The sequence below is a fragment of the Corvus cornix genome, chromosome 3 (genome assembly GCF_000738735.6).
Source record: "Corvus cornix cornix isolate S_Up_H32 chromosome 3, ASM73873v5, whole genome shotgun sequence".
Taxonomy (NCBI): Eukaryota; Metazoa; Chordata; class Aves; order Passeriformes; family Corvidae; genus Corvus; species Corvus cornix.
Window position 1 is genome coordinate 16,973,488 of NC_047056.1, and position 24,551 is coordinate 16,998,038.

The following is a 24,551-nucleotide window of genomic DNA, read 5'->3' on the forward strand; positions in this document are numbered from 1 at the left end:
GACAAAGAAAGGGAAAGGAGAACCTAGTTTGATGGAAAAGAAAGTATAAAAAGTAACCAACCCTAACTGTGCAACTGTGCTGTCCCGGTCCTGTTCTGCGTAAAACCAATCTTTGATTAGAGATTTCCTAGGAAATATAAAACCCCATATTCAATGTACTTAGTCTTCATAAAACCACTGAGCATAGTGTGGCAAACTGATATTACTTGCAAGAAAGAACTGCAGAATGGTTAAAGAACCTAAAGAAACCTTTTCACATTTGTATTCATAAGACATGTAGCAGATTACCAGCAGAACCACTCAAAGAGGCTCTCAAGATCAGTTCAATCTCCTATTTTCTTTAACAGCTTTGGCACAAAACATTGGTGTGGACTCCTTAAGACCTGCTAAGGGTATGGAGCTGAATGGTACTATCAAAGGCGAAGTAAAGATACCATTCAAAAACCTAAATGACCTTGAAAACAGAAATAATAGAATGGGTTGAGGCTAACCAACTGCAGGGGTCAATGCTGGCAGAGAACAACTTGGTTTGAGCTGGCTGCTCATACATTTAGGTTGAACATCAGAAGGATGCTTTAAGCTGCAGGAGAGCGAGGTTCAGTAACAGCTTTCTGAAACACTGCCAGTGACAGAGGAACAGATTTCCAAGTCTGCTAGTGTTGAGGACTTCACTAGGATTCAGCCTCAAAGCCTGGGAATATTCAAATATCAAAGCAAAGCTGTGTGCTGCTTTCCAAATTGTAGTTTACTGATGGCATCTTGGTAAAAGCAAGGAGGTGATGATTACAAAATCTCCAGAATGAGGACCTGTGGTTCATAACTCTCTTTCTTGGCCTTGATGCAAATATGTTGTTCATCCAAGCAAGACATAAATCTTCTCTGGGGCATCTTCAAAACTGCAGTGAACTCACACTTGAATTTAAAACCACCCCCAGCCTTAACTAATTTCTGCTTCACTGCCCCAAATACGAAGCAGAATTTTAGAGAAAGAGTAGAATGTATTCATTCCTTCAGTATTAAAAAAGTAACCCAAAATTTATTATGTACATAAATCTTCCATGAAAGAATGAATCAATAAAGAAAAAGAAATATCATTTTATGATATTGCAGTACTGAAAGAGGCTTAGAATAACTGTAAAAGGTGGGTAAAGAAACTATCATAGAATAGTTACATCTGACCTACTCTTTGCACTCAAAATAAAAATTAAAAACATCAGAGGGGGGTAGTTTTATTGGACGATCAAAAATGAGAAGTTCGGGATATAATCAAATAATATATCAGTAAACCCCCACACAAAAACTCAGACAGGCTCTCTGCATAACTGGTATAGTCAGTGAGGGACTATTTCTACTTTGTTTGCTTTGTTTCCCTTTGCATGGTTCCCTTACATCAAAACAAAGATGTAATTCAGAGATGACAATGAGCACTGTGAGTTATGTATTGTCAAATATACTCTGTTGCAGAGCATCTTTCTCAATGAATGAAGAAATAAATAAATCCTTAGCAAGGAGGAAAAGAATACAGATGAAATCTGGCTACTTCATTTTAATTGAATTGACTATGTTTTAGTGACTCTGTATGAAACAAGTATAGAAAAATTGCAAAGGAGGAAAAAAAGAAAGACACTTTTGCACTTGGGGGACAATGGAAGGAGCAGGGATAATACCCTGCTCACAGTGACAGAAGGCTAAAAAATCTTTTCACTGAATTTCAGCCAAGTTTTCAGCAAACAATGGCTAATGTTTTCTACGACATGAAGACCTTCCTGCAGGATTGAGACAAAGCACATTCAATAAGCAGGGTGCTTTACTTCATTATCTCGTGACTGAGTTGCCTCAAGCTCCCTTAGACAGTGAGAGTTTAATCTTTTAAATGTCCTTTGGAAAGTGCATGAACACACAAACCTCCATGCGTACCTACACACAAATACACCCCTACACACGCAGTCTCTTACCTGGACACTGGGAAACTGCACAGTTTTAATTTTTATACAGTAGAATTTTGATACAAAAACTGCAGATTTCATGTGCCTCAGCTAAGCATTAGTTACGTTTTTCAAAAGGATAGACCCAAGTGAAAATGGCTTTAGTCTAAACAAAGTTTTAAAAGAAAATATGCAAAATGTATTTTATTGATACCTTAAGGTTACTTGAAGAGGGGTTTAATTCACTTAAAAGAGAAATATAACCACTGAGATCTTTGTAAACCTAATAAATCTGGAAGAGAATGGAAAAAACCTTGAGGGAAATAACAGACTACATTAAACCTTGACAGAAGACTGACTCTGAATTTCACATAAAGTGCAGTGTACAAATATGTCTACTTGGGGCTTTTTCTGGTCTTGCAGTTTACTCTGGATGAGATATGCTGCAAGCTCTGACTTCTGTGAACATTATATTAAATCAGAGGGTTGTGACACACACTTCAAATGGGATGAGCTTCATATCTTACAGACACAAATGCTGCCCAAGCTTAATCATCAGCAGACCATGGAGAACTCTTGGTTCTGTAAATTTTAACAGGTATGTAATTGTGTCATCTCTCTAGGCATTTGAAGTCATGCTTTCATTTCAAACAATGTAAATCCCCAAAACATTGTTATAACCTTATTATCTACTCTGCCTCTTTGTTTTCCATCAGTTTCAATACTGCAAGCTTCCCATTATTTCAAACACTGAAGTGAGAGCTTTTGAGTGGTGACAAATATCTTATGATACTCTTCATGGAAATGGTAAGCCCAGTTGTACTTTGCACATAATAACTCCTTGATGATAATCATCTACTACTAATACAGAACACTCCACTTGAGTGAAACTTAATGAATATTAAGTGTGACAAATTCCCTACCTGGAAGAGTTGACTATATAAAAAAAGCCAGACAATATCTGTTTGTTACAACCCAAAGAAAGAAAGGAAGAATTACCTGTAAGACTCGGTTCAGCCATTTAAGAATTATTATTGTTGCCTCCAGTATCTGTTGTTCTGGACACCACGAGGGAAAAATATTGTCAAATCCTGCAGTGAAACTTCTAATTAAACAGTAGTCAAGATTTCATAGAATTTTTATTTTTACCCTGTTCCAGTAATTTTTGTTGTTTACTCCAGGAATAGTCCCATTGATTTCAATGAAAATTCTCAGTGGAGCAACCTGGAGCTTTTGTACTATTCACAGTAAGGATATCAGAATCTCCTTTGCAATTATTTCAGCTGAGAAGCATTTGCACACAGAACTCCAGCTAAATCTAGAAAGGAATTTAAGTATTCTTTTAATAGATTGCAGAGATCATTTTTTCACTTGCAGGTGCCAGAACTATTTGTCCTTTTGACTACTTGCTGCTCCAGATTTGTAGGTGACCAGTCAACAACATGTCATCAGGATATCATATAATCACACAAGGCAGGAGAAGAGAGAAAGCAGAGGAGGTGAGAGTGATTATCTTTGTCAAGGGCTGCAGTCACATCAAGAAGAATAAGCTAGAGGCACACACCTTAAATTGATCAAGGGATGGCTCATTAGGAGCCTTGCTTCTTGCTGCTTCTGAGGTAGGGAAAGGGCAGAAGGCAGACAATAAAGACTTGAGAAGACAGATGCAGGAGAAGCTGCTGCAGCAGAGGGGTTTGGGAGATAAACAAGAGGAAAGGAAGGAGGGAAAAAAGTGACCTGAGGCTGAGGTGGGAGATAGAAGAGTTTTGTTAACACAGATACCACAAGAGCATGATTTTAGGCAGTGCTGATAGAAAGGCAAGAGCCCCCAAAATTCTTGAGAGAGGAGGAAACTGAAGGAACACGTGAGACCCCCTCAGAGTAAGATTCGAGGGGAGCATATGATTCCAACACTGTGGTGAGCAGTGGCAGATGGGAAGAGGTAGGAGGGGAAAAAAGGAGAAATGTTCAGAGATGATTCTGGGCACTTCAAAACAGAAAGAGACGTCATAAATGTTCATATAAATTTCCTATGGAGACATCAGTTTTATGACGTGGGCGAAAGGAAAAGAGAGCTCTTTCTCATTATCTGTTTGTTTATGGGGGGTTTTTTTTATTATTTTTATTAACCTAATGTGTAATTGTGCTGCCTTGGAAAGGTGATGATAAACTAGAAAAGGATTTGAAAAGATTTCTCTGACTGCTTTAACTGTTTGCTGACTAGAAGTTCCCAACACAAGTTAGGAAATAATCAACAAAAAAAAGCTACTCAACACATACTAACAGACTTTGTGCCCTTGAGATTCTGCAGCAGTGCAAATGCAAATTAACTACAATTACAGTGAAATACAGATGTGTGCTAATATTAAAACAAACAAAAAGAAATCCAAGTTTGATATTAACAAGTAACTGAAGTAACTGGCTTTATTTGCAACAAGGATGACTTCCATTGGTTTTTTTGGGGACAGTCTTCATCTATAGCTTTATATTAAAAATAAAGATTAGATTGTGGTCTTTTAATCAATATCCTCATTGATTTTAATTAAAACAGAATGAAGAGACGTGGGAACTCATTCAAATAATATCTCAATTAGGCATTAAGGATTCACATGCAGCTCATACAGTAACACTTGCATTGCAGGCAAAGTTTTGCAGAAACAGGGGAAATAATGGAGTCTGGGGCTTTCAGCTGCTGCTAAGCAAAGCAAAGACACCATGTGACATGGAATCACCCCAGGACAGCATGTGGTCGCTTCTGCCAAAGGTATGTTGGACCACTCCAATGGGCTTCCTAGGAGAGCTCAGGCTGCTGCTGGGAAGAAGGCAAAGGATGTCCGCCAATGTTAATCTGTGCTCAAGGCCACCAAGGGTACCACAGCCACCAGAGCTTGTGGTCCCAGGAGCTCTCTGCAGTTTGGGGAGCATCAATTCCCCTTTCTGAGCCTCACAGGAAATACCTGTGGACATCCACGTCATGTATCCAGAGCTCCATCAGCACCACAGCCCCAAACTCTTCTCATCAGGCAACCATCAGCACTCAGGAAACCTTTAGTGAAATGGAAAACAAACAACCTATTAAAACAAAACTAGATTAACACTTTTTTGTAGACTGTCCTTACCACTTCATGCCAGATGGGAAACACAAGGAGCGTGCAGGTGAGATGCTGCCACCTGTCAAACCAGGTCCTACGAAAACCTTCCTTTTACCATTACTCCTTTGGAAGCATTAACAAAGCTCAAGACACTGGACTTTAATTTTGGAAATTTTTTTTCTTTCTGCTTATTACACACCCACAGAGGCCAGGTGAAAATAAGTGATATGAAATATTGAAATGTTTCAAGGGTCAGAGAAACAACACCCTCTACAAATCATTAACATGTGATTACAGGCAGACATATTCAGCGCATTTTATTTGACAGAAGTGGTGACAACAGTGAAATGCAGAAGCTGAAACAACTTCCAGGAAATTTGAAGAGAAAGTAGCACATATAAAATGTCATTCCACAAAACTCTAGGCTATATGGTACCACAAACTGAGTGCTTCCTTCCAGTTTAGCTGGAATACAGACAGAATGCAAAAGATGAAAAGCAGCAGTGACATGAAGGTTAACACCATGCCACAACAGAGGTACCTCAGGACAGTACATCAAAATGAGAAAATAGAGTGGTCTAATTTTATATAAATATATTTATATAATTTGAGATGTCTTTACATATATTTATACACACAGACATGCACACAAATTCACTTCAAATGCATGCACACTGCTGAATAAACATACCACATCTGTGAGCACACCATATGACACCATATGACCCCAGTCAAGCTCTTCAAACAGCCCCAAGGGATGTGAATATCATTGGAAAGCCCAGGAAGTCGCGTGCTTTTCTTTCAGAGTCCCTTAGAAAACACAGACATTGGGAAATTCAAATCAAAGCTCATCTAAAAAACCGAGAGGCCCTTGGTGGTGCATGTGGCTCTTTCCAGGAGCTGGCAGTGGGATGCTCCCCTCTCCAGGGCTCAGCCAGCCCGGGTGGCAGTGGGCTTCTCACTTCCCACACCAGGGCACTGTCACAGCTATTTTGTTTCTGTGTCCCCTCCAGCTCTGAGCACTCCTCTCTGAATTTCTGACTCTACTAGTGCCAAGATTAGATTTAAAGGGTAGTTAACAGGCTTTTTGCTTAAAGTCTTCCTATCACTCGTATTTATAGCTTAATCCATCAACAGATTCTTGTTTCGGCCTTCTCATTTCAAATCAAGCTTCTTTCTTGGGAACAGAGATCACAGCTAAAGCAATGAGTTTTGTAAGGACATTCCAAAACAGCATCAGAGGGAAAAAATCAAACCATCTCTGTGTCTCCTTATGCAAGTTTCATTAGCACTAGCTCACTGAGGCTCACAAAGCTTTCAGACATGGAAATAAAAGACTCTCTGACCAGAATCACTCTCACAGGCTCTTTTTAAGGCTGGGAAATGGGAACACACATGATGAAGCAAATCAGTGCCCCAAAGAGCTTTAAGTATGTGCTATGGGGCTACCCACGATCGGGGTATTTTTCTGAGCTGCAGTCTGGAAGCCAAACTTGCAAGGAATATTTAAGCTTTTAAGATGATTACAGGTGACTGTGCAGATTTATGAAAGGGTCTAATGGAGTTAAGTATCTTATTTCCCCTGATGTTCAATGGTTTTTAGACACTTCTCTCCTTACTAGATGCCACAATTTAATTTACCCTTTAGCTATATATTTTTTCGGAATACCAAAGTAAAATACTCTCTTACAGTAATTCTTCTAATTAAAGATTATTGTCTCAAATATGCTAAAAAAATCTACAATCATGAGCATTTTTATTTGTCAGATATTTACCGGGTCATATAAGGTATTGCACCCGTCTTTGCCATTTTCAGGTTCCCCATCTTAAAGTCAGAACAAACAGAAAATATTTTTATATTCCTGGGGTAAAAATCCTAAACATCTTGTTCCCCTCTAAAATGGCAACCCCTGTGAAAACCAGAAGTAACACAAATACTTTTACATTTTTGCAAAATAATAAAAGACTCTGCGCTCTGCTCCTCAGTGAGCTGTCTGTTGCAAACTGTCACTTAAATATAAATCCATCATCATCTTAGGCATCCATGCTATAGACTTTTCCCCACAACCTCTGGGAAATGTGCCTTCTTCCCGGAACCCTTAACCAATAAAACAGATTTCTACCAGGCAGCTGTGAAATGTTCATGCTTGCTTAAAATCTTGCCATCCTCAAGAGCACAGAAAACACAGGGATTGCCATATCTGATCAGCTCAATGATCCATCTCAGCCACTCTCTCACCTCCAGCCCTTGCCAGTATCTGAAGGGAGCATAATGAAGCTGTTTTTAAAAGGTGCTTGTTATCTCTGTGCAGCTTGCCCAAGATGCCATTTCCAAGGATCAAACAGGGTCTTCATCTTATTCAAATTACAGACAGGAGAAGACAGAGCCGTTATTTGGTACCTGTAGAATTCCATGAATTAGAAAACTTATTTGCACAAAATGTGATGAATGATAGAGAATGATCCTTGCTTCACTGAGATCAATTGAGTTACAGTGATCTGAGGATCTGTTTCAAATCAGCGAACTTGGAAGCTTCAAAAGGGATTCTTCTTTTTCTTTGTCAGTTTTCAAACACAGGTAGCCATCTAATAAACCAATAATATTTTAGGGTAAATTCTTAAGTGGGTTGTCAACTATGATTTATTACTCTTCTCAGGAAGATGATGAAAAAATTTTGAAAACAGACAGAAACTTGCAGAGAGGTGTTCACCTCAGATGGTTGCAGCAATATATTAAGACCTCTTTTTTCTGATAGAAAAGTATCCTCAGTATATTTCTATGCTTTTTACTGGACATCCATTTTGCAATAACAATAAGACATTGATTAGGAACACATTCAGATTTCAGGCATGGCTTGACTATGAAAATTCTTTACTCTGTGACAATATTAAAAAAACCCAACAAATTAACAAAACCCACCAAAAACATGTTCAAAAGCTTTTTATATTCTGACATGTGGCATGAATTTAGGTTTTCAGAGTAGCAGAATTCGCCCAGAGCGTGCATGTCTTGATCCATAGAAAAAAAAATAATAGATAATACAAAAATGGTTTAAATAATTCCAAGAGCCCCAAAATCTTGCTGACTCTCCCTTAAGTCTCCCTGGAGGCTAGAACTTGCATTGGATAAACAAGGCTAAAGATAAAGCAGCATTGGAAGTAGAAAATCTGTCCCTTCCTTTCCTCTTCTCCTGTCTCAATCCTGCCTTGAAATGCTGAACTATCTGAGTAAAGTATTTAGGCTCTTTTTTCTTGTTGCCTGTTGGCTCTCAAAGGAGAAGAAAACCACAGTGCTGCTAAATCACACAACCACGAACAATTCCATGAAGAAACAAATTATGGTCTCAGCAAAACTAGCATCAAACTGAGATCAGAACTAAGCCCAGCAAACTTTGTGTGGGGGCTGTAGCTAGAGCTAGCAAATAAACCTAATAGCAAATTTTAGGCAGAAATACTGAATAAGGTCATTTTTTAGCTGCAGTAGCCTATGGTTCCAAGATTAAGTATTTAGTCAAGAAGTGAGCTGGGTTTGTAGCTTTTTTCCCCAAAATTTTTCTCTGCTGCCATTTAGCTGTGATAGCACTTTGAAGCCTTGTGCCCATGATTTAAGGTGATTTTCTGCAAAGTCAGGAAATATTGCTGTGGTTCCTTTTGAGTTATTTATGTCTTTGGGGAATGAACACAGTATGTGCATTTGTGTCTTTGTGTATATATATATATATATATATATATATATATATGTAAATATAAATATATGCAAATCCTCATTCCTGAATGGAGGAAGCTGATTCAGGAATAACCTGTCATTTGCTTAATTGTTACCTGGTGGGAGTTTTAGAGGAAAAACTGCATTTCTGTTTCAGATCAAGTGGTAGAAGTATTACAAATAAATTAATATTTTCAACCTAGGTTTTTAAAATTCATGCAATTTCAGACATCTTACAGTGTCAGAATGCTTTCTTTTCATTGTAAATCAGATATTCTTTAAACAAGTCAGACCAAGCAACCCAAAAAAGGAAGGATTTAGGACCTGTAGCTACTTTCAAGACACATGCATTTTATTTTGCCTCTGTATCACATCTCCTCCCAGCAGATGCAGTTTTGATGCGAGTTTATTATTTTAAGGAAGTGTTAAAGGTAGCCTAGCCAGCAGAAGAGATGCTGCCCATGCTGCAAATACACTTCTTGAAGACAGAAATGGAACCACAATGGGTCAGTACTGACACCACCTAAATTTTCTTCCTCAGAAATAGTTTCATTGTCCATAGCACCCCTTCCCATGCACTACAGACATTTTTTTTCTCAGAACGGCAACCTCCCACTGGAAGAAATGGCAGGAGGAGAATCCTGTGTTTAGGAGACGCTCTGAGGGAGCTGTGTATCCCCAAACCAACTCAGACCTAACAATTCAGAGATTAAAAATGCACAGCATCTTGAGCAGAAGCAAGTAGCAGATGGGAAACCATTATGAATCATAAGGGCAGCAAACCATTGCAACTCTCAGAAGGAGCTAAGCAACCACAACAGAAGACCAAGCTCTTTTCTGCATATGAAGTCTTAAAACTAACCTGAGTCAAGAAAAACAGAGAAATCCAAACAACCTGGAGTCCTGCAGGATTATACTTCAAAGAGAGCCCACTTCTTATAGAGAGAATCTCAGAAGGGTGACATTAATTTTCTTTTTGTTTCTTAGCCTGCTCTTTTCAAATGGGTTGTCACAATCCACAGGAAAAGCCAAATACGTAACACATAATAGAAACTCTGAAATTATATAAAGATGGTAGAAACAAATGAATTGACAACAGAAAATACCCAAATCCATAGACAAATAGGTTGTAAAACTCAATTTAACAGGCAGCTGATCAAAGGGAACTTTCCTGGTATGGAATTAACATCTACCCAAATAGAGAAATAAAAACTTGTTTCTTGTATATGGCCTAACATCATTAAAAAAACGCAAAAAAAAACCCAAAAACAACAACAACAACCAAAACCAAACAAACAAATAAACCACTGAATAAACAAAAAAAAAATTAAACACCACAAAGAATCCTATGCATTTCCCATGTGGTAAATGTTTTATTTGCAAGATCTTGAAGGCTTCCTTGCCTAGTTTACCTACCAAACGCTTGACAGGAGCACTATTTTTTTTTTTTTTTCAGTTTATTTCATGCCCTTGAGGCTAGGAAGTCTCTTCTTTAAATTAATTACTGGTGTCCTGGTCATGATTATGAAACATTGGTAGTGACCAAAGTTTTGTAGACATCTCCTCTTCAAACTCTCAGAAAGGGCTTGAACTATTTCAAGATTACTGAATAATGATAATTTATTTTGTTCAAACCCATTAAAAGGAATTTTGCTCTGACTTACCTTCCATTACAGACTATTGAGTCAATGGAAATGCAGGAAAGAGTCTTATACTTAAATTTTATTACATCTCTCATTCTAAATGTAGTGTAAAGGAGAAGAAATACAGTGTCACACATTTGTTCTCAGAGATGACTGAAATCTGTTCTTTGTACTGGCTTCTTCCACACAGAGAGGCAGTATGGTACAAAAGCACACTTATCCCCCGGGAATTTAACCCAGCTTCCAGTCCTCAGCCTGGGTTATTTGTTGTGATTCAATAAGATGTATTCTGTACCTAATAAACCATTTAATTCAAATAATTATTGCACTGTTCAACTAAAATTGGAGTGATAATAGTATGTGGATTCCTCCACTGAACTCCTTCCCTCTGTAACAGTCACAGAGCAATGTCATTTGAAGTAATCACTTTAGTTTAATAGCTCAGGAACCATAAATTATTTAAAACTACATTAAATGAATTAAAGTGACATAAAACAATCTGCACTGAAAGGGGAGGGTGTTATTTTCAAGGTAGAAAAGGCAAGAACACTGTCTCATCCAGCAAGTTAGTGGGATGGGATGTGGAGCACCTCTATTTGCAAAACCTAAAATTTTACACAATATACAAAGAATTGTTTCAAGATTTAGGAATTTGCAAATGGATTTGCCTGTAATTTGAGCAAATAAGACTGAAGAATGACCTGAGCTGATAAATTTCCCCTCCCATACATTTATTTTAAAAATACCTAAAAAAAAATCAGTAGGCTAGAGATCACACAACCCAAAAAGAGCTACCAAGCACGGCAAACACAAGTGTGTTTTTGTTTCATTGTCCATGATGTGGTTCTAAAAAGCGCTTTGTTCTCTAAAATGCTGAAACCAAAATCATCAATGATTGTTATTTCTTAAGCACCATTCAGAAAGACTTTTGTCAAGGACAGAGAAAATTTTGAATACTAAATGGGTTCTACCGTAATAGAAGGAACCTTTCAAAGTTTTCTTCAAGAACCATTGTTTACAATTTTTCCCTCTATTTCAAAGTTCCGTGAGTTTCATTATGACTGGTGCTGCTTCCTCAACACTCTAGTTTTGTCTTCTGCTGGCCTCTTAAATTCCTCTTGGAATTTAATTCCCTTTGGCTGCCAAAAGGCCGGTTGTGATCTCAATGAGGAGGCAGCTGTAGCAAGGGCAGTGTAGAGCCACGTCATTTCAGCTTTATCATGGAGATGTTGGTGACAACAACAACCCAGAATTCTGGGGAACAACAACAGCACTGCAGAACTAAAGTGAATCTAACCAAAAATAATTGCTTTGAAGTCACACATCTGCAGTGACCCAAAAGCCAAACCCCTCACAACATTTCCTCATTTAGGCAGACCGTGACAAGCAGAGGAGCGGGAGATTTGAGCTCATGTCTGCATGCAATCAGGTAAGACAATACAATATTTTGAAGCAGATTACTGAGTGATCTTCCAGCAACTATATTTTTGTGAAATATATCCAGCAGTGTGGCCCACATCCAACATCCACTTCCCCTGAGAAGTGAACACATCCAGAGACAGAACGCCCTCAGGCAAACACCCCCTGGACTAGGAGAGACCTGTGGACTCAAATCAGGCTTTTGAAATAAAAGTTACAAGGTTAAGGCACAGAGCAAAGCCACACATTTTTAAGCCAGAAAAGACCATCAGTCTGGTCTGACATTCCACAAAACAGAGGCATAGTGTTTTCCTGACTGCTGAAAGGTTTGCCTTTGCTTGGTACTGCAACGCAAGAAATAATCTTTTCAGCATGGCAGTGGATGCTTGGCTAGTAAAGACAAAAACTGGCTTTCCCTAGCACAGAGCACCTCCTGCTATTTATAGCTGTTACAGGAATAGAGTTTTGTGCAATTTTTTGACACTGGTCCAACATTAGTGCATTTATTTGACACACCAAAACTGGAAGCTTTACTACAGGCCTTAGTAACAGACTGTGAATATTTTTGAGGTATCCTTCATAGCCTTGTCCCCATAAAAAAATGCAGTCCAAAAAAAACCAAGCAAACAAAAAGAAACCTTTTAAACTCTCACCTCTATGGACCTATCCATCATATCACCAGACTTCTTCTTTCACTTGTCATTAGAATTATTTATTAAATCTCATGCTCCAAGTAAAAATGTCACACTGAAAGAGGAGATAAAAAAACAGTCTTAACAAAATACAAATTAGCAGTGTGATATTAAAAGAGAAGGGAAATATCCTCATTTTGAATGTTGACCAATCTTAATATATTGGAGATTAATTTGGTTTATTACAGCCTTGGGAAAGCATCTTGCTACAGTTTATATTCATAGGAAGACAAAATAAAAAAGAGCATGTAGCAAAATCTTTTATACTTTCTCCCTCTCTGTCACCACACACCCACCCCATTCTCAATTTAATCTTTTAAGTGCCTGCCAACAGTGGCTTTTAAAAAGTTCAGTTTGATTCAGGTAACCAGAAAAGGAGATTTCAGAGATTCTGGGTTGTTATAACTCACCAATCTTTTGTTGTTCCTGGCTCTTTCAGGCAGGAAAATCTTACAGCTTTTGAATGGTATGGCTTGTGGATCACCTAATTTGTAAGTGGGTCCTCACAACTTTCTTGGATCAAAGCACCTTTAAACTGATTTAAACCAATAAAAATGTCTTTTAATTTGCAAACTGAATATAAATAGTGTGTTGGAATTCCAGACTAGTTCTAGAAACTGAATGAATGTTTTTATGGGTAACGACTGGGTCAAAATGCTTTACATAAAAATTAGACAGCATCAGTTTGCAAAAAGAGGTCCTTGCCTAAGAATTTACACAATGAAAATAGCACATGGTAATTCAGACTGCTTCAAATACCATCAAACAAAAGAAATGCCTAGGCCCAGAGGAAGTGATGAGGTGGTAGGGAAGCATCAGGCCAGGGCATCTGCTCTGGTTAGACATATCGTTCTCATGCTGACTTGCCATCACTTTCTGTCAGTTTAGTATGTGTGCTTTAGCTTCCCCACAAAATGCTCATCATTTTATTTGTCTTTGAAAATTTATTTTGTAGATATCAAAATGACCTTTCTAAAAGATTGGAAGGAGGCTTTGCCTATTCAATTACATAATCACCTGTAATTTAGATGATGCAGCATCATTGCTATGCTACTCACTTCCTGGTTAATCCTGAGAAAGTCACTCCAGTAGTTTTATGCCTCATTTCACCAGAAAAAAAAATAATAGTAGGAATACTGGAAAGATAGAGGCACCTAGATTTTCCTACCAGATTTCTGCCCACTCCTTTCTGTAATCTGACAGTGCTGCAGGTGCTGTTCTCTGCTTGTGGGATGATGACATGAGCATGATGTATTGAGAAGTCATGGAACTAATTAATTGAGCCTTTGATGATATGGCTTATGTTGAGGAGGGTCCATCTGGAATAATTTAATTGTTTCTTTACTCTTGTAGCCTAAGAGAAATATTGTGCAGTCACCTGACTACTTGGTATCAATTTCAGCATGAATACACACAATGCACAGCCATTAATGTGAAGGTGGTAATTCATGACCACTTGGGATGGGCAAGCCACCTATGTTTCTCTTCAGCATTTGAATTAAGAGCCCTGTCTGCAGTGTGTATCTTTTCAGGTAAAGATTTTCCATGTTCCTGTCTATGGTATTCATTTAATTTATGGAAAGTTTCCTGTTATGTCCCAGTACAAATTCATACAGCATCAATATTCATATAAATTTATAACAGCAGGTTCAAAATAACAGTACACAGAATACATTAGCATTCCTCTTCCATCTTGCAGGCAAGAGAAATACATTAGGAAGCAGATCCAAAAGATTCACATAAAAGTACATTCTTTTGTTTGCTATTTTGTTATTTTTAAACAGATGCAAATTTAAAGTTACATTTGCTGTAATTAGAAGAAGGTAAGACTGGGGCTTTGAGAACTCTTTCTCCATTATGGGAAGACATCCTTGCAGCTCAAACCTGCTGTTGACAAAGACAGAAGCTGACCTAAGAAAAGCTGATGCCTGCTGGGAAAACTGCATGTACCCATGGATGAGACCTGTCAACACAGTTTACATTGATAAGGTCAGACAGATTTCAGAGCTGGTTTTGTTTATGGTTTTTTTGATTTTTTGTGAGTTTGGTTTGGTTTTTTAACTATCCTTGCATTTGAGAAGCTATTCTGATCAGAACAAGAGCAATTTTAGGCTACAATAACTTCTAAAGAAACATTTTGTTTCCAAGACTAATCAACTTAGCACGTTCCCAGTAATGTGGACAACAGTCCCTATACCATCTTTGTAACAAATTTAGTATAACCATAAGGCATAGATTGGGAATGATACCAATAACAGGTCAGAGCAACACCAGGTATTCCAAAAAGCTTCAATGCCTACCCAAATCACAAATTGTTTTTGAATTCTCCTTGGAATTTTCTTCTGGAAAAACATTGTTCAAGCTGCTAACAGGACTGGTCTATCTTACTACTCTTGACCCAAAAACATCTGGAAGGACCTACCCTGGTGGACATTATACAGATGATCTTTTCTGTCTTCTCTTTTTCCCTTACAAAAATCTACCATCTTCATTGTGATGAGAACAGATAGTAATGCCTCCTGAAAATACTTAATGACCAGCTCCTCTTAATCAAGAATGATCCCTCAAAACAACAGATTTTAACTGGTATGTTTTCCAGTTGAAAATGCAGTCTTAAAAACTCATAAAGCAACTGGGAGGCCTGGCTCTGTTAGATTGCTATCCTTGAGAAAGAAGGTGAGTTAAATGCAACCTGGCATAGATCTGGTTAGGCAAGTGAGCATGGCATTGTGCCAGTAATCACCCCCTTTCCATCATCACTCAGAAGTCAGAACTATTATATTGTTATCATAGAATAAGTTTAGCACCCCAAATTTTTTTTTGCTTTATACTGTAGAATTCAGTGAAGCCAAATACTCTTTCACATTAAAATGCATAAAACTCCTTCTAGATAAAGCACCAGCCCTACTGGTAAAATGCACACAGCTCTAGAAACACCTCCAAGTACTGTAAAAGAGAGCACTGGCTTCACTAAGTAAGCACCAGGAAAAGCGTGAGCTAAAAATGCAGAAATGAAGAGCATGTACTCTGGAAAGCATTAGAAAGGAATGAGCACAGTCATCAGCAAGGAGCCAAAAGTGCCCTAATTTGCATGCTGTGGTACTCTCTGATCTGTAAACAAGAGCTATTAAATCAGAATACTGCTACTGTCTGAATATTGTTTTACAGTGGCTCATAAGAACATGGGTTTCAGATTGTTTGTGCAGCTGCTGAGGCCTCTGCTTACCCTGCAGAATACTTTGTTATCTAGGGGATTTCTGCTCAAGCATGAGAAATACACACAGTTGACTCTGAGGCCACCAAAATATCAGAAATTCTGATATCTTTTATTTCAGCAGAAATGTCTCTTAGATATGCAGGCCATGGACATATCACCTCTACTGGGATCCAGTGGTTCTCTGGAGACAACCTCACTAATCTCAAACATAGTACACAGGTACAAAAGCAAAAGATTTGTTATTTTGACAGGAGAGAAAGAAAATAAAACCAGGATTCACAGACCTTGTCTTAAATAAAAAGACAAGTCACAACCCTCCACAAAAAGAACCTCCGAGAATATTGTGACCAGATGATTCAAATCTTTTGCATACACAAAACCAGTAGCTTTGTGTGACATTAACAGAAATTACCTTTTAAAAGTGTTGCCCAGCATGACCAATGACTTTTATTCCTGAAGTCAAAATTGCTTCTAACCCTTCCTTAAAGTTTGGTAGAAAATGGACCCTTTTCCTCTTCATTTGCACATGGCTCCCCAGTCATTTCTCTACTCTCCTGCCTCTCAGCCCAAGAAAACTGCTGCAAAACCTTTATCATAATCCTTCTTAAGGGCTGGTCGTACCTAAATAAACATCTTTATAGGACTTCCCTTATTTTCCTAGAGGGATAGGATTTCTTTGACTCTTTCTTTAGCCATTTGTACCAACCCTGCTCTTCTGCACAGATTCAGGTGCTGATTTTCTGCTACACTTTTGGCTATTGCAGCATCTCCCTTGTCAGTGTTCATTACTTTTCTTAGAACACTTTATTCCAATTATATTTCAGTCGAGTACAGTGACAGGAGATATAGATCAATTTCTCCAGAAATGTTTCCATGCACTTTCAAAATGTAGATTATCATAGATCTTGGAAAGTCTGTATTTGTTTTAATCTTCATCTGGAATAATCACACATTACATCTTTGCACTACATTTTCATGCATATATATGAATGAAATAAATATAGATAGACACAAAAAAAAGAAACTCCTTATGTTTTATTTCCTCCATGCGTCCTTTAATGTGGGAAATGCTTTTCCACATCAATATTAGAAGAAGCTGTCTTTTGAGTGCCACAATTTGTATCATTCCCTCCTCCTGAAGACGCAGAGGTTCACCTAAAAAACACCCTGTAAAAGCAACATTTGGGATCTCCTTTCATACTGTCTTTAATTTAGCAAATCCCTGCTCCTCCCTTTCATTAATCACAAGCAATCTTTATGTTTATTCCTTCTCAGTTTCTTCTCCAAAGGCCTCATGCTGTTTCCACAGATCTTTTCCTCTGATTGCATTTCCATGTACCATACCACAGTTAGGACTAATGCTCTTAATGAATCTCACTTTTTTGTTTCCCGGTTTCTACTTTCAGATCACTCAACTTCAGGAGAAGGCAGACAGGCCAGCTTTTCTTTTACTATGGATCATTTTATCATTATCTATTTCCCTCTGTCTGCAGCACACATTGCTTGATGAGCTCTGTTACTGAATCACCATGAAACAAATTGACATGTTCCACTATAATTTGCAGGGAGAGATGGCTTACACAGAAAATAACTGGGTTTAAAAATCAAAATTCAGTTTGCATAGTAGTTATTAACAGCAGGCTCCTTCTTTTTGTTTTCAGGTTGTCACTTTCTATCACGTGTGGTTATACCTCTACTGACAACACCCACAATCAACAACAACAATAAAGAGCAGTTCTCAGAGTGTCCAGGCAGTTGAGGACTACTGATAGCCATATGATTAAAGAGATTAAGTTTGTTGAAGCCTATTTTTAACACCAGGAATTTTGCTTTGAAAAAACGAATGTTTAAAAATGCCTCACAACTGTCATAAGCTCATTCCTTCATATCTGTGTGGAGTAGGACAGGGTGCATTTCTATAAACACACAATCCAGGATTAGGGGTTTTTTTAAAATAAAAGAGTAAAATAAATTGAAAGAGTGTCTCAGCAAGTCCTCAAAATGACATAATTTTATAACCAAGATAGTTCACATCTTGATATGTATTCTGAAGCAGATGGTAGATCTTGGAAGAAAATGAAGAATAAAGATTCAGCCACAGCAAAATGTTCTGGAAAATTAATGCAGATTATAAAGTAAAAAAATTATAAAAGATGCAAGATTGATGTATCAATCTTATCTATTTTAAAGTGAACTTGAGAGCTACACAAACATATGGCTACAAATTCATGGTCACAAAGAAGGTGTCATTTCGAAGAGCTGTAGAGGCTCTTCTCATTCTTCAATGAATGGGAATCACCCCTTGTTTAAATATTGCTGCTAATATTTACCAAGAACTGTAATTCCTGGAGTGCAAATTCCAAAGAAGTCTCTTTGAGTTTGAAATCTGCTGGAAACTGAGATCCTAGAAGCTTCCTTAGATACCAGTGTGAAGAAAGTAGAGTTTAATGTTACTCTGGAACTGCTAAGGAAATTTCAGATTTCTCTACCCAAAGCAGTTTCCAATACCTTATTCCACATTTCCTCTAGTAACCTACAGAAAGCCTTGTGAATTCTAATTAAATTCCTGCTGATCCATAATTGAAAAGCACCATCAACACAGAGATTCTGAGTATCTCAAAAAAGGAAATGAGCTTGACCCGGCACCCTAGAAATGGAATATTCATTTCAACCAGAAAATGAATGATATTCAGCTAGTTTCTGCACAATAAGCAATAAACAGGATTACCACTGCACCTTGGGAGATCATTTAGTGGCAGCTACAGAGAGGAAAATGGGGTGGTGCTAGAAGCTGACTACAATGAGGGTGCACCATGCACCTTGCAGACATGAAGTCCTCCTATTCTAATAAAAAATTCTTAAACCCTTATACAGAATCTGCAATAGTTCTCTGCAGATGAGAAAAACAATACTCCAGATTCAAAAAAATAATAATATCTTTGTGAAGTGGATCATAAAAAGGAGGCAGTCAAAATCTCCAAAAACATTTTTATACTGCTTATGGCAACTACTGCAGTGTCTTAAAATGTCTCATTTTCTAGAAGGTACGGAGAAGGTCATTCAGCTTTGCTCATGGTATCATGAGAATAATATCTGCAGTAAGAATATCTGCACAGGTTTCAAGGTAAAGATTGTAATAAATATAACAAACAAAAAGGTGGCATTTTATCTGATTTGAATAATCTTCAAAGACATTTTGATCTGTTTGAGAAATGCTTTTCTCCAAAGCATATGATGTGTTTCCTGGTTTATGGTCATGGACTTCCTAAGAAATATCCTTATTTTGTTACCTGGTTTAGATTATCCCAGAACAATTACACACACTTAACATCCAGAATTTACAGTATACTAACTAACTCTCAAAACTTTATTCTAACCACTACGTTTTTAAAACTGAAGTACAAATTGTGGCAAGTCTGCAGTTGGAAAAGCTGATTGCTTTTAAGTCAAAACCGAGAACAAAATTAAATGGCAGCATATTTTATAAAATAATACCTTGGTTAAGGTTTAATAACTTATCTTAACAGTATAAAACTTTCGGTACATCATTTTAAACATTTGGGATTATGCAGGACAACATCATATAATTACTTTGAACAATTTCCTAGTGGCACCATCAGGCATAAAAAGGGCTTTTGTTCCCAGAGGAAAAAAGGTATACTTTTTCTTTCTTGCAATGGAAGAGGATGTGTACTGAATCATACTGACACATTCTTGGCCCAACATGAAGTGATGTGATACTAAACTAACCTCAAATAGTAATTAGATATGATTTCATTTCATGCAAGAAGCTGATTAATTTTAAAGGCTTTTCTTGGTAGGTAAACACATAAAAGGCATTTTTTAAGTCAAAGGGTATAAGAGTAGCAAAGCAGCAAAACAAGTGCTAATTTGTCTTGAACATACATAATTTAAGCCAATGTCAGACCATCTATGTCATAGAGAAAATTTAATTAGTGATTTTCTGTTTTGTACTATGCCAGTTACCAACCAAGAAGGATTTATGTACTATTTTTGAGAGACAAGTGTTCAGTCTTTCACTATTTCTACTTGGAACATTTTAATGACTCAGCTAGACCTCCAAAACCCCTGCCTGAACCTGCTAAAAGTGTCTTCTGTTTTTCAACAGATTTCTTTAAAGTGAATGTTCATTCAAAATGAAATTAATTTGTTCACTTTTTCCATGATGATACTACCCAGCTTCCTGCTTCTGCATTCACCTTTCTTGAACTCTCTGTTGGGTGTCAACCCTGTTGGTTTCTCTCTCCTCAAAGATACATCCTTCGAAGTTTTTTTCCATTTCCAAGCTTCCGATTCCTGTCCTGATTGTCTCTCTGCTTCTTTTCTTGCTCTCTCTTTTCAGGGATGAGTTTTGTGTTCCCTATATGATTATTTTTGCAGTGCAGCACAGACGTTGCCAACCTTGATTTAAACAAGATTGTTTAACCATAACCCAGTCTTGCCGTAACAGCACAGAGCTCCACTTAGGCTATTTTCTTCCTCTTCTCCCCACTTTTTGTTTACATATTTGCCATACACTGGGATTTTGATTTTTAAAAAGTTTCTGGTTAAAACACAATCTTGTTAAAGCTCTGGCACAACCAGCTGACACCACCAATCCTCTTATTTAGGTTTTTTTAAACCCTCAGGGCTCCCTTCTACAAGCTCTCCACAAACCAGGTGGTTAAGAGGAGAAGCAAAAGAAAATAAACAATATATAAATAATAAAGATACTGCTGGTTTGATTTTTACTACCAACTTATTTTTCTCTCAATTATAATTAGTACCTGTGTGAAACTGTAGGCTTGTACAGGGCACTGTTTGCACTATGAGGGGCAAATATTTAGTTCAGAGTAATATAATTCAGGCATCAAAACAAAATTCCTGCTATGTTTTATGCACAGTTGCTTTCTGTAACATGAATGTGCCAAAGAAAGTTAGGCATATTTTTTGCTGTCAGCTTAAACCCACATTTAAGGTAATTTGAAACAAAGCCTCAGGCTTCAGTCTTGCAGCTTGAGACCAATTCCATCTGTATTAATGAGCTCTATAATTGTCCTATATAACATAGCTTTCAAATCTGTAAACCTTTTAAAATTATTTAAATCTCATTTTAAACTTAAAGAAATACTTCATGGATTCTGCTTCCACTTACCAGAGAAGACTTCAAGCTAAAAGTGTTTAAACTGTATATCTTACATCAAAATGGTTTGTAAAATCAAGTATTTGCATTCAATAATAAACTTTTTTTTATTATGCAATTTTACTCCTCAGCAAAATAACCTTAGATGTAAACATGACACATTTTTATCCATCACTTTCTTAAACTTACAACCAGGCTCAACCAGGTCACTTCAGCTCAGACATTTCAGACTTTAATCAGAATGCACATGTAAAACAGGAGCAATTACACACAATGATTGCTTTAGTTGGCCTCAAAATCTAAGCTCTTTACAGCTCATCCTGCCATTAAAATGCAGAAGCAAAATGGTTGATCAAGATGCTTGTGTCTGAGAGATCATTTTATTTTACAAAAAGATATCCTTGAATTGCAACATTTTCCCCCAAATTCACTACACTCGTTATCTTGAAATAAGTGTTGTGATCTCAACATCCAAATTAGAGTGACTTTAAAGAAGCTTGATCCCATATTAAAGAAACCAGTAGCTCAGATACATATTTCCTTCTCTATTTCTGCAGACTACTTTAACAACTCTGAATAAAACCTTACCAAAATTCACTGAAAATAAAAAAAGTTGTCTGCAAAAAACCAAAGTTTCTACAGACTTAAGCATTTTTTGAATCGCTACTTGACATTTTATATTTCCTAGCAAAACCAGGAAAGTGCCAAGATCTGTTCCTAGCTACACCGGTGAAAACTGGGAGAAATTCAATATTCAGAAGAATATCCATGGATTTACATTGCCTATGGAGTCCTTCCTTTGAATTCTTGCTACAGGGTTTATTCCCTGTGGATTCTAGTACTCCACAGGACATAAGGTGGTGATAAAAACCTTTCAAATTTGTGTAGAGCCACCTGAGTGGTCAGCTCCTCTCTCTGAAATTACTCTCACACATATGCAAACATGGCAGTGTTCACCAGATTTCCCACTTTGAGAAGTTAAAGAGAATCTTAGCTTACTCGGTTGTGATGAATTCTGACACAGGCTTTGTGTTTTATCTGCACCTGCTTATGCCTTTGGTTTTGTCTGTTCTGATGTGTTCACACTGTACTCAATGTAAGATTTTTATTTTTGTCTTTTACCTTTTTATTAATCCAAAGATATAGAAGTGGTTGATCTGTACAAGCCAATAGCAAAAAAAAACCCCCAAAAAACAAAACAACACAGGCACAGGTGCACTTTAGAATTATCACCAAGAATGTCATATCCTCCTCAAACACTTCAAAGTCATATCCAGTTTTGCTTGCTGTGTACAGCTGAAACTGACACTGATAAAAAGAAAGGATTACTCTAAGAGGTTATGAACCTTTACACCTAAATGTGTTCATATCCTCCAAATTCCCTTCTCACAACTACTTCTTAAAACTCAGAGTTCAAGAATACTGAATTGAAAGTTGAGAAACATACAGGTAAATTTTAACTAAATCAACAGGTCTAATGATAGCTGCCCGAGATCAAAAATCAGCCTTGAAGTGAAGCAGGTTTCCTTTCATTTCTGTAAGCCTGAGGCCTTAATTCTCCAACTTCTTGCACCAACATTTTTGTGAGTAAATATTAGCAGTACATTTTGCAGATGCAAAAGGCTTTGAGAAATACCCAGCACTGAGGGAATCACATTGAGAGCAGAGATCTCAAGGGAATATTTTTGATAGACTAGAGTGGAAGAGCATCATTTCTTTGACCATGGCATTAAAGTTGTATATTTTTGCACTCCACTTGTATGCTGCATTGCTGTTCTAAAGCCAATGGCAGAGTCACCAGATTAAAACGTTTCATTTTTTTTCTATTCAAAACTTCTTGAAATCTTTCATGGAACACATTGTACCTAAGAAGGAAAGTGAAACAAAAGTCCTACTGAAAGATTATTTTTTTTAGATTCTTATCTTTACAGTGGGCAAAGGATTTTTCATGTTGTTCATTTTATCTCTATTTTTGTTTGTTTTTCAGGAAAGCGTCAGACAGTGAGTCACATCCCTTAGGTTTATGCCTGTGCTTAAACTGAGGGAATACATAAGGGCCCTGCTGTGCTGCCATCACAGTAGACTCCAGTTTTCTTCCCCAAGAACAGTAACCCTGCCCCACCAAGAGGGGTGGGAATACATTGTGCTGTCTGTCCCATGGACGTTGCTATTGCTCTGCTAAATGAAGCCAAATTCATCCTTCATCCTCTCAGAGGTAGCCAACATTCCACAACTTTTCCTTTAGCAGTGTCCTCCAAGTAGGAAGGATTGAGATTTTAGCACTTCTTTTTCTATTCTATGTCTTTTCCCAGCTTTGAGATGCTGGCTTTTCTCTTGGCATTCAAGATTTCCAAATAATGCAAACATTAAAATCCTGTTCACAAAGCAAAGAAAGCATCCTCAATTCCCCCCACCACCTGCCTTTCCTGTGATACAGCCTTGCCAAACAGCCAATAAAATCCCAATCCTCTGCTGATATCCATGGGGGTGTGAAGACAGTATTTCATCTACCCATTGCTGTTAATGCTTTGACTACATTCAAATGCAAGGCACTTGTGCTGAGAGCTATTTACACTTGTTCAGCACCAAAACCCCCACCTCTGGCTGGGACTCACTGGCTGTGGCTCAGGTCTGGCCTGTGTGGGCCAGGGAGAAATGTTTTCCTGCTTGTAGAAACACAGGCTAAGAAATGCCTAAATATATGATGGAAGTAGGAGGCAGGAGTGAAAGAGAGAGCAAGAGCAAGAGAGAGAGAGAGTCTTACTGAGGACAGATCTTCCTGGAGTAGCAGACCTGGTTTTTCAGAATAGGAAAAATATCTGATGGCTGTTTCTCTCATATTCTGAAAAAACAGAACTTATTTACAAAACAAACATACTGAAATTGTACCAAAAGTGTTACCAGTTCCTCTACCTACACAAAGTGTTCCTGACTAGTTGGTCAGGTTAGTGGAGTCATGGTAGCAAATTCAGCTCCTGTTGGTATTACAGTTTACTTTCAACAGTATGAGATAGCAATCTGCATATAAATTAATCAGTCTTTTCCTCAATAGCACAAAACACTTTTCCTGAGCTTATAAAAACAAGGCTACCCATACATAAGCATTGTTCACTAAAGTCAAGCCTGTATCATTGCATTTACAAATAAGCACAAATCTGACCAGACCCTCGGTGCTTTTCTGTGCAGAAAGCTCAGCAGTTTGGCAGATCACAGGCACAGATTCAATATCATCCTTTAGGGAATAAAATCTGCTATTCTTCAAAGTAAAGGTGCTATGTTAAAAGTAAGCAAATCAGATATGACCTGTAGAGGGTGCCATGGCAAGCTGCGTATGAAAAGAGAAAATAATGATCAGCTGAGTTCTTAAACACTGAGTGAAAACATACATACCACCTGAAAGGTATGATTAAATTCATAGAGAGGTTTGGGGTGGTTTTTTTTTCTTCAACTGCTTTGGTCTCTTTCTTTACTAAGTCTAGATATACAGGCTGGAAAAGGGAAAAAAAAAAAAAAAGAAAAAAAGCAAGTTATAAATAAAGAACTGACGTTAGGAGAGCTGATAAAATATGAATACCATTCCAAGGAGCTTAATGTGTCATAGCTGCATAATAGAAAAGGGAGTGAAGTGCGTATGTGCCCCTGCTGCTTAACAGTAGGTTTGAAAGAGGCTGCAAAGGCAGCACAAGTGGAAAATTCCCTCATTGGCTGCTTTCC